Here is a 12,115-nt window from a genome sequence, read left to right on the forward strand (position 1 = left end):
CTGGGTAGAAATGCCTCCAAGGCCTCTTGAATTTGATTCTAAATGGCTTTTTAAAAAACATATCTCCTTGGGACAGGGAGCCACATGCCCATGTCCTCAGAATAAGCTCCAGTACACTGATGGATATATTCCCAAAAGTCAGTCTACCTGAGAAATATCTGTGCCAAGAAACTCCCCCAGACAGAGGCACTGGAACGATAGGGTTTGAATGACTCCCTTCACTGTCTAGTTTGCTATGAAAATAAAAGGCATCAGAGCTTGTTTTGTTGTTGTTGTTTAAAGAAAGCCTATCCTTGACCACTTGGCCATGGCCGGGCCCCATTCATGTGTTTCCTTCATTTCATTAAGGGATTTGTTTTTAGGCCCAGGCTGCTTTCCTAAGCAAACAATCAGTGTTTTGGAGCTCATCTGGGATAGGGGGAAGAGGCTGTAGTCCTATGTTTTAGAACCTGGAGACCAGAGATAGCAAAGGTGGGGTACTGGCTCAGCCACTGGTATGTCAGGAGTGAACTGGGACCTCTTACGTAACAGCGGAGCCTTGAAATTGCTGCACTTCCTGGGCATCTTTCCTAGTATAGAACTTAGAAGCTGTCACATCTGCCCTTGTCCTAATAAGGGGCCCATGATTCCATGCAGATGTGACCAGCTGGAACAAGGATACTGCATTGATTCCTCACACCTACCTTTTGGCTGGAGAGGCATCTCCACAGGTTCTCTGTGGACTGGTGCCCAGGCCCAGTTTAGTGCTGTTAACACTCAGTGGGTTCCCCTTAGTCACCCATAAGGGCCATGATTATGGCCCAAGATATCACAAGTTATTTCTTTAAAATAAATTACCAATTTTATTCTTTCTCTGGTTAGCAGACCTCTCTTCCTGAGTAGGTAAAAGGCTGGAAGTTCTTGTCACACAGTAGCCAAGATGAGTTGTATAGGAAGGAAAGTGCATTTCTAAACCCACAGAGCACTGACTCTTGTGGGCAACCAACTTGGGGCTGTCAGCAGCTTCTCCTAGGATCTTCCACTTTTTCTCCTCAGAGACTAGAAATCTCCCGCTCTATCAGCCTGTCTTTCAGTATACTTGGCTGAAGAATTTTGTCCCTCCTATTCCTTCATGGAAAGGTGCCCTTCTCTTATATCTCCTTCACCCTGGTCTCCAGAACTTGCCTTCATCCACAATGATCTAGTGTGGTCTTTACACACAGCCTCTTGGCGTTGCTTCCTGCTTGCTTCTCCCATTAAGGCATAGGCAGGGATGGCCTCATATAATCTTCTTGACCCACACAGTCCCACTCTGGTACCTCTAGAGTGGCCAGTCCAGGAAGTAGCAGCAGGCAGCAGTGGAATACTAAATACCAGGCCGCAGTCATCCATCCATTCTGGTAGTTAGCATAGCAATTCTCCCATGTGGTGGCTTCATAAATAGATCTTCTTTAGAAGAACGCCTATGAATCAATTGCCCTGCTAGTGAATGGGGGAGGACAGATGTACTGAAAAAGTCAGAAATAATAAGTTCAGTTGTTGGCAGACTCCTTTCCCCATTGATTCTAAGGGTTCATGCAGACCTCCCATTTTGGCCTAGCTTAGTATAACAGTGGTTATTATCTGAGAACACTCTTGAGTCTTCTAATCTGCCTAATTTTTCAGCCCTTAGTTTATAGGCTTCAACATATTCTGGAATTAGAGGTAATTTTGTCTTACCTTGGATGCCTGGGGCTAGAGGAGTATAAAATTCCCATTGGTAATTAAGGCATCTTCCTGTTCTCGATTATGAGGGCTGGCTAGTGGGGAGAGGTCAGAAGGCACAACAAAAGAGCAAGCATCTTGTAGACTAAGGCAAAGACTTGAAGGCATTGGAACTTATTTCTAGCTTAGTAACCTGAGGAAATCAATGGCTTTTTGCCGCTCTCTACCTCCCCTGCGTGTCTCTTTGTCTTGTCTTTCTTTCTCTAATAAACTATATTTGCTCTCAGTTATATACCCTGTTGTTACTCTCTCTTTGCCCTGTTAAAACATACATCTGTCATCCTCTGTAATTCTCTCTCTTTTATCTCCTTTCTTATTTTCTCCTTCCCCCTGTATAGGCACTGGTCATAGGCCTCTTCTTAGCCCTGCGATTTTGCCTTGGGACTGATGAAAATTTATTTCGAGATTCAACTATCCCTGGTGCTATCCAAGTTCAGTCAGAATTATATTGGTAGGAACCAACCTGATCCTGGCCCTTTCTTCTTCTCCATTCTCAGTTTTAATTCCCCTCAGCAGATCCTCATAAGCAGTTTCCTTGTAGCTTATGTATATTTGGGTCTTTCCTTCCAAGCACTGTACAGAATTCTTCGTGATTCCTTTTTCGTATGCCATTTTGTGGAGCAATGAAGCTTGCTTAGAGAAATATCAGCTGAACAGAAAAAATCAACCCATGAATTCATAACAGCTGAATAGTACTAATTGATTTTACTTAATCTGTTCATAGTTAAGAAAGCTGCAATATAATGAGAGACCACTGGTATTATTTGTCATTTGGTTTGGCTAGGTGGCGGTAGGGATGAAGGGAACAATTTGTTTAAAGTTTCACCATTTAGCAATCTGTAGTACACATTAAGGTCCCTGTGATAACCTTATGTTTTGGGTGTGCCAACTGTTGAGTTGTTTTTTTTTTAACTAAACTGGTAGGGAATTGGAGTTGGTTTAAATGAAAGGGTATTTAACACATCCATGTGGTAAAAAGAAACATTCATTTAATTGAGATGTCTTTTTCCTTCTGTTACTAGTTTCACCTGCACATGTACTTTTGACACCAACTGTTCATGATCCTGCCCTGGCAGTCCATCTATGAGTGACTAGTGGACACAAAGAAGCCAGCTTTTAGGCACTAATTTATTCAACAGAATGCACAGCCCTTGTGAATGTCACTGCTTGGGAATAGCATATGGAATGCCCTTTCCAATGACTTTTCTTTATAAGTTCTCTTAAAGCGATATGAGCAAGTAAGAGGTTATGCTAAAATTTCTCCAATGTATGGTCCTGTAATATATTGCAGCTTGAAGCCAATGATCCCTCATGACTTGTACACAACTAGTGCATGTTTTGATTGAATTTTGCATCTCTCATGTGTGGTGAGTTCTTTCAGACACTTTTGGTCACCTTTTTGTGCCATTAACTTGTACAGAAAACACTTTTATGGCCATTTTAAAAGGGAGAAAGTTTAAAATGAAAACAGCCCACCCTTTCTGCCCTATAGGTGTAGTTAGAATTTAGTAACTGTAGCAAAACAGCTGTATAATTGATGGTTGTAGTGTTAGAGGCATTAGCTTGCTAGTGACTAGCTTTGGAGAGTAAATGCATGGTATTGTACATCACATTTCTTAAATAACTCATTTTAACCTCTGAAAAGAATATATTCTTCCTTGTGGTCCCTCTTCCCTCCCTTGCCCTCTCCTTCCCCCTGCTTGCAGGTGTCTTACAGTTGTAAATAACTTATTTGGGTGCCAATAATCCTTGCCAACTAAAGTCAGCAAAGAACAAACACACCAAAAAGGGGAACGGGGGAACTTCTCAAGAGCCTCTCAGTAGTTATTGACCATTTCTCAAAGAATAACATTGTGGTCAAAGACTCAACTCCCTTTTGTATAAAAATCAGTGGTAAATTGGGAGTTTCTTTGGCCATTTGATTTGCATTGTAGAATTCAGTACTTCTCAGAATCAAACATTATGGAATGAAAATGGACGAAGATGTTCCTTATTCCCACAGCAGTTCTTCACTATTTGGAAGATCTCACAAGGCTCTGCTTGACCAACAATTATTTGAAAACAGAACAAAACAAACAACAGCAGAGAAAGACAACAGATACTTAGAATAGTTATTGCTGAAAAAGACAAGGACATGGGTTTACAATGCATTGCTGTCCATTTCCCAGGCAATGCCTAGCCCACTATTAGACTGTGATTCAAAAGCAGTGTTCCAAGAAGGCATTCTGCTTTTTGGTTTTACTGTTCCTATTTGGATTGCCAGGTTTCGTGAGGCCCATGTAAACCAGCTGGAGCACACCCCTTTCATCTCCTGTGCCTGTTAACATCCCTCTTTCTCCCTCCACAATTTGATGAGGTTTTTTTTTGGTCAGAAGGCTTAAAGGTCTAGAGAAGTTCCCCATGTGTGTAAGGTGTTGTGAACTGTGAATGCTCAGGATTCACAGTATTAAATACTGGGCAGCCAAAGAGCTGCTCTTGCAATCATTTTGGCTCTCAAGCTCTGTTCTTCATTGCATTCTCATTTCTGTGTACATTTGCAAGATGTGTGTAATGTCATTTTCCAAAAATAAAATTTGATTTCAGTATTTCTGACTGACAGTCCCTTTTTTTAACCATTGAACCAATGATCATATAGCAGAAAACTTAGACATTATTTTGTCCAACCCCTTAATTTTACACATGAGGGAGCTGAGGATCAAGGTAAGATGGAAACACCACAATTAACAGCACAGAACATTTGCATCACAAAAGATCTCCGATCTCCCTCTCTGAATTGAGCAGGAATCATATGCCCTCTTTCTATGTTTAAGATGCTTTGACCAAGGTCAGTCTGTATAATCAACATAGGCAGCCACTTCTAGTATCCTGATTTCAGAGGCCCAAGAAAGACCCTGCATTCCCCCAAAACATCGCTAAACCTCTAAAATACCTCCTCAATAGGCTGATGGTACAGCTACTCCCTGGAAGCAGGGACACTTCAATCTATTCATTCTCAGGCATAAGCGATTAATTAAAATTTCTCTCAGAGTAATTTTAACGGAAGACAGAACACAAGTCACTGGGCTTGGGGAGAGGTTTATAGAGAGAGAGGGAGGAAAGGGGGCAGAAAGGAGGCTGAGATCTTGGAAAACAGCTTAAGCAACCTCACAATTACTTTGAGGGCCAAGTATGCTGCTCCCACCTGACTGTGTTTGGGGAAGCAAATGTGCTTACATCCCTCAGTATTCTCAAGGACTGAGATGATTAGGATTTCTTCCTTCATACGGTATTTTATTAGCTAGCCCCATGACCATTATTCCAGTGGAGACGAAGAAAGTATTTGAAGATGGGACTTCTCGGTGTTCTTAAATCCAAAGAAAACTTGGATACAACAATCAGACTGGCCAGTCTTAGTTCCACTGTCACCTGGCCCTCATCCTTGATATCCTGTGACTTTACTTTCTCCCACCTTGGTCTATCCTGGTTTTTACTGCATGTAAAATCTTTCTAAAAGGTCATTTTGACTGTTATCCCTCTGACCAAGAACTTAACCATAATAGTTATCTGTTGCCCATCAAATCGAATCCAACTCCTCTTCATGGTTTTCATTTGAGTAAGAGCAAGTAAACTGAGGCACTTGACTAAATTAAAAATGGCTGCTTTAGAGTATGGAGCCCTACTCCGTCTTGCCTTTCTTTTAATATGTGCAAACCCCTGACTCATTCTTTAAGGCCTGTGACTAAAAGTAAACTAAAGAAAGTTTTCTCCTTTTCTCTGATTAAGCCAGGAGAATAACAAACCGTTTCACAGGAGCTATCAAGACCCTTCCTTAACAACGTCTCAGGGAGAAGGCCTTGATGCTGACTCTTATCTAGGTCTCCTAGGCAACTGCTGACAAGAAATTTTCACTTGAGCAGGCTGTTTCTAAGAGAGAAATGTCATGTAACCTCCCCCCTCCTAGGCCTCACTTCCAGTAACCTGCCTTGTATTAATCTAAGTCTGTAATGTCCAATCAAAACAGTACATCTCAAGTTCTTTGTTTTCACCCTTTAAAAGGTCTCCACAGCTTTGCCATTTGGAAAGCATTTTGTTCACTCTGTAAAATCAGATGTTTTCCCCAGTCCAGACTGTTATAGAACCTTCAATAAATCTCCTTACTTTAGTAACATAAACCAAAAAAAACAAACAAACTCATTGCAGTTAAGTCAATTCCAACTCATAGCGACCCTACAGGACAGAGTAGAACTGCCCCCATAGAGTTTCCAAGGAGCACCTGCCTGGTGGATTTGAACAACTGGCCTTTTGGTTAGCAGCCATAGCACTTAACCACTATGCCACCAGGGTTTCCTATAGTGTGTATTACTCTTAGACACATTAAAACATCTATGGAGTACTATGTTCCAGGTACCCTGCCGATTGCTAGGCCTTAGTCCTAGGCCTCCAGAAGCTCCAGTCCAGTGAAAACTAGAGAATAAGTAATAAATAAATAGACTGTAAATAAATGATTCTAGTGCAAAGCAGTGAGTACATGAGAACATTAATGACGGAATAATTAGTGATCTAGGTGATGAAGTTAGGAACTGAAAGCATTTGAGAACAGATTAAAAGTTTTCCGAGTGGGAAGGGAGCATTCTCAGTAGAGGGAATAGCATGGGAAATGGGAGAAAAATAAGACCTTCTTTGAGAACTAAAAATTACCTGAGGTGGCAAGTATATAGGCCCAGTACGCAGGGTTCTGGGAGGAAAACACAAATGTTAATAGCTTGGGAATTAGCAAATGTTTGAGTGGTTTAGACCAGTGGTTCTCAAATGCTGGTACAGCAACCAATGCCAGTTTGTAATAAAATTGTCACAAGATTGCAGTGGAAGGAGAAAACTAAGGCCAATATGTTTTTTACATAAAAGTTAATGTGTAACATTTAAAGGACTATCTTTTGTTTTGAGATCATATCATTTTTACCTTTGTGTTATTAAAAATGTCCTTTCTTTTACAAAATGTTGGTCATGGTAGAAGACAGGGATATGTTTGTTTTTTCAATGACCGAGCAAGGCAAAATGAAACCCCAAACGGAACCTACTGCCATATCGTTGTATTCTAGCTCATGGTGACCCAACGTGTTTAAGAGTAGAACTGTATTCCATAGGGTTTTCAATGGCTGTGATCTTATGGAAAGGAGCCCTGGTGGTAAAATGGTTAATTGCTCAGCTGCTAACCGAAAGGTTAGCGGTTCAAACCCACCAGCCCTTCCCGGGATAAAGATGTGGCAGTCAGCTTCCATAAAGATTACAGCCTTGGAAACCCTATGAGGCAGTTCTACTCAATCCTGTAGGGTTGCTATGACTTGATGGCACACAACAACAACTCTGGTTTGAGAACACCCTGTCCTTGTGAATTCCATTTTTTCCCCCAGGACTCAGTGAGGACCTAAGTAGTATATCTGATCTAGTGGGCCATTTGGGTTTGAGTTTGCTTCTGTCCAGAGGAACAAAGATTCGAGGGACTGTTAATTCTAGTAAGATCTCTCTATATATGTAGTTTTCTAAGAAAATGTAATGTTTTATTTTCAAGTTTGAGAAAAAAAATGTGCATAGGTAAAGATACGTCTTCACAGCTGTTACAAGAGTCCAGATGAGGATGTGAGGAGACCCTAAATTAAGACCAGAGCAGTGGCGGTAGAGAGGAGAGATGGGGGCAGGGAGCAGTCTATACAGAAGCTTCAGGACTTGGTGGATAGATTAGTTATGCAGAGGGGACGCGAAACAGGGAAAAGTCGAGCTTCTGGTGCTCCCAGACATGGTCCTCTGCTCAGGACAGCTCAGTCCATCATTGCTGTAGAATTGATTCTTACTTATAGTAACTCTATAGGACAAAGGAGAACCGCCCCATAGAGTTTCCAAAGCTGAAATCTTTATGGAAGCAGACTGCCACATATTTATCCCATGGAGCAGCTGGTGGGTTTGAACCACCAAACTTTCGGTTAGCAGCTGTGCGTTTAAATACTGTGCTATCAGGGCTCCCAGGTGACACTTGGTGGTTGCTTAATGGTTTCCAGGGCTGTGTGGCCCTTCTTTGTGGCTGCTCCTGCTGAGATCAGCCCTCATACTAGAAAGAATCCCCACTGCCCCACATTCTTCCTAGCTCAGTAGCCTCTGTGTTATCCATCTTCTCCCAGACTTTGGCCAGGGCTATGCACTGCTCACTGCTCGTTCTCACTTCACCCTAGCTGACAGAGTCTACCCTTCTTTCTCTGCCTAGAAAAATTCCCTCTGAATGCCCTTCCACATTCTCTCCACCTGTCTAAATCTCACATGTAGCCAAAATCTACCAGCAACGGAACTTCAGGCATATTTATAGGAACAACAAACCTAAACATGGAGAAAAACTGGCAGCTTTCTCTCCTGAACTTTCCAGGGCAGTCCTGATCTTATGTAATTTTTATTCCTTTTCCAAATAAAGTTGATTTGTAAAACATATAACTAAATGTGATTTCGTTTTTATACATTTCTTATATATATACATCTTTTTATTTATATATATATTCGCAAATTGGAAAACATCCCTTGTCAGGCCACGCATCTGCACGGAGGATTTGGAAAATATTATTTTCTTCCAGGGAGAGGATTTCCCTAGGTTCCCTTGTCAGCTTGTCTGCCCCTACCCTCTCCTCGCTCCCCTCAGCAGTGCGGGAGAGATGCCACCCCCTCCATCTCTAATTCCCCTTTTTCAATACTCCAAAACGGTCTTCCAGGTCTTCTTATTACATCAAGTGTGAATGCTTTGAGGAACCAGTCTTCGGTAAGCAGGTAATTTCTCTTTGAACCCCAGAGGCTGCTGATTTTCTCCAATCAAGAAGACGTCTTAAACCATTGTAATCCCTCTTTCTTTTCCACTCCTGCACAGCCCTGGATGATTCTGAAAGTAGTTTGCCCAACTGAGAGAGGGATAAATCTTGGAGTTCTGAACTAGGTACCACTATTTACTATCCCCTGTGATGAACCAGTTGCATATAGAATTCCAGAATGTCAAAGCCAGAAGGACTTTTCTAACCACTTGTCCAGTGTTTCCCAAACTTCCCTGCAGACGCGAATCACTTGGGGTACTTATTAAAAAATACAAGTTCCAGGGCCTCGTTTCAGTCCCACTTCATTAGAGTCTCCAGGACAGCAGCCTGGGAAGCTGTGCATTTAACAAGGGCCTCAGTGATTTTTTCATCTGGGAAGTTTATAGCGCTTCCCAAACTGACTGTGGATAGAATCCCTTGGGAATCTTGTTAAAATGCAGATTCTCATTTAGGAGGTTTGGAGTGGGGCCCAGATTTTGCATTTCTAACAAGTTACCCACTGATGCTTCACACTTTGAGTAGCAAATGCTAAGTTCAAACGCCTTATTTTTTTTTATTGTTCAGAAGAGGAGGACGCTGAGGCTCAGGAAAGTAAAGGAAGTTAACTGTGTTCAGGCAGTTGGTTAGAGGAGGAGATGGGCTAGCACTGGGGACTCCAGACTCCTGGGCCAATGCTCTTTTTGTAAAACCAGGCTGCCTATCATCAGCAGGCACTAAAAACAGTCCAGGTGCCATGGTACTGTTTCCAATCAAAGGCTAATTGGAAAAATGGTGCTTCCTGAAAGGCAAGTAGCCCTGGCTTGTCTCAGTAATGAGTGAGCACACTGGCAGGGAGAAGACAAAAGGTGGGATAGGGAACAGAATTTATGTTTTATTTTAATTGAAGAAATGAGCCAAGGTTCCCTCACAAGGAGCCAGGGGGGTAAAGGTAACACAATGTCCTCCTACCTCATCCTGAAACAAACAAACAAACAAACAAAATGAACTGAACTAGCCAATCAACCAAACAAAAGCCCATCAACTGAAGCCTTGAGTAAGTGCTATGATGAGGGTGCTGCAAGGAGCCGTGAGAGCCCAGAGGAAGGGCAGTCTAACTCCTGGGGTGGATGATGAGGGTGGCTAGATGTTGGAGTTAGTATAATAAAGCATTAATGATGAAGAATGAGCTAAAAATTACCCTGCCCAGAACAAATCTTTATTTTAATGGTCCCTTTCAAGCACAGGCTTCACTGAGGAAACTTGAGCTGAGGCTTAAAAAAACAAGTTGGAGTTTGTTAGGTGAAGAGTGGAGGAGGGGAGGACAGGGGCATTTCAGCCAGAAAGGCCAGTATGAACAAAGGCAAAAGGGTATGACCCATGTCTGGTGTATTTGGGGATCAGAATGTCCTCTAGTGAGGTGGAGGAGTCTGGAATGTGGAGTGCAGGGAGGTGAGTGGATGAAGAAGACGAGATTGGAAAGTGATATCGGGATTAATTCATTTGAGAGACACGTAACACGCTATGTCCCAGGCACTGTACTAGGCTTTGAGGGGTATACAGACATGGTCCTTGACCCCACAAAGCTCCAAGTCTAGCCAGGCAGACAGTAATTATAATGCAGTGTGTTGAGTGCTGTGATGACATGAAGAAGCATAGAATGGCAGAGAAGTCACATGAGGCACCTAATTCAACCTGAGAGGGGTTAGGAAAGCTATCTCAGAAGAAGTGACACCTTAGCAGGACCTTAAACGTGAATAAAAGTTAGCCAGGTACAGGAAGAATGTCCTAGGTGAGGGGAAAAGAATACGTGAAGGCCCGGAGAAAAAGCAACTAAAAGAACTCCAATGTGGCTCAAGTGCGGAGTGCGATGGAGGAGAGATGACACCCGAGAGGCAGGCAGAGGCCACACCACGTGAGGCCTGTAAGCCACATTAATGAGTTTAAATTTCCCCCAAAGAACACTAGGGAGTCATTAAAGAGTTTTAAGCAGGAAAGTGAGATGAGCAGATGAATGTTGTAGATAGATCACTCCTGCTGCTGCTGAGTGGAGACTGGACTGGAGGGACACAAGCACAGGAGACAAGGAAAGCATTTGTTGGGGGGAGGGGGCCGATGCCATGATCCAGGCAAGAGCTGATAGCAGCTTGGACAAGGATAGTGGCATTGCAGATGGGAAGGAGGTGCCGAGATGGAGAGACTTTCTGGAGGTCCAATCAACAGCGCTTGGTGAAGGATTAAATCCATGGGAGCGTGTGGGAGAAAGGATTTCTGTTCTGGCTGGAGGGAAATGATTCAGGTTAGGAAGAACTACTGGCCAGGAAGAGCTGAGGACCACTGAAAGGTGTCACAGAGGGAGGGGCATTTGGGGGCCTTCTGCCAGGCAGTGGCAGGCTTTCACAGAACCTGGGCCACAGGCACGGGGCTACCAGGGGCAAGGCTGATAAGGGACTTCTGTTCCCACTCCTCAGGGATGTGCCACCTCTGAGTGGATTAGGCCCTGGCTGGGATTGCTTTGCTCTGGCTGGAAAGTCTGGGCCCAGTGGGAAGAACTGCTGAGTCCTCATGTGATGTGCCAGGCACTGTGCTAGGCACAGCACGTGCTTTATCCCTATCTAGCTTCATGAAACCTCAGCAGGGTAGGGGGTGGGACCCTCATGTTTATAGATAGGAAACTGAGGCTCAGAGAGGTGAGGTGATGGTCTGTTAATCTGTTAAAGATCACAAAGCCAGTACCATTGTCAAACATTTTGATCAATGATTCTACAGAAGAATCCTGATCAAAAGGGGGAAAATTAGAAGGAAAATTTCAAATTCTCATGAAATCCAGACTTTTTGGAGCCATTGAGGCTGGACGAACCCCCAAAACTATTGCCCTGAGATAGTCTTTAAACTTTAAACCAAAAATAGACCCTGAAGTCTTCTTTAAACTGAACAATAAAAAAAAAATAGTTTAGCTTAATTAGTAAATAATATCTGCATTGAGCATTGTTGTGCTCTTTTAAAGAACTCTATATGGGATCAAGTCAACAACAGCAACTTGAAAGGTTAGATAGGAACTCAGGGGGCAGTGAGTTTATGTTAATGGGGGAGGAACAACTCAGAAAAGGAGGGTGAGAATGGCTGTACAACTTGAAGAATGTTATCAATGTCACTGAATCATACATGTAGAAATTGTTGAACTGATGTATGTTCTGCTGTGTATATTTTTAACAATAACAAAAAAATTAAACAACAAAGGTCACACAGCCAGTTAGTGAGGGTCTGACAGTCTTTCCATCAGACCAAATTGCCTCTCAAATAAATTTTGATATGTCAAATGTCCTCTACACTCAGGCCTAAAACTACTGCTGCCATAAAAGCAGAGTTTAGCCTCTTCTCTTCCTGGGATTGGCAAAGAAGCTGCAAGTGGATTTGAGGCTGTGGTGTTACTGCACTCCAGACTGAAGATTCTGTGGTTTTAAAAGGTAGATGGCATAGACATGTGCAAAGCAGCAAGAAAGTTGTGGGGTGCTAAAAGTGCTTAGAAGGAGCCCTGGTGATGCAACAGTTAAGTGATCTGCTGCTAACTAAAA

The sequence above is a fragment of the Elephas maximus genome, chromosome X, assembly GCF_024166365.1.
Source record: "Elephas maximus indicus isolate mEleMax1 chromosome X, mEleMax1 primary haplotype, whole genome shotgun sequence".
Classification (NCBI taxonomy): Eukaryota; Metazoa; Chordata; class Mammalia; order Proboscidea; family Elephantidae; genus Elephas; species Elephas maximus.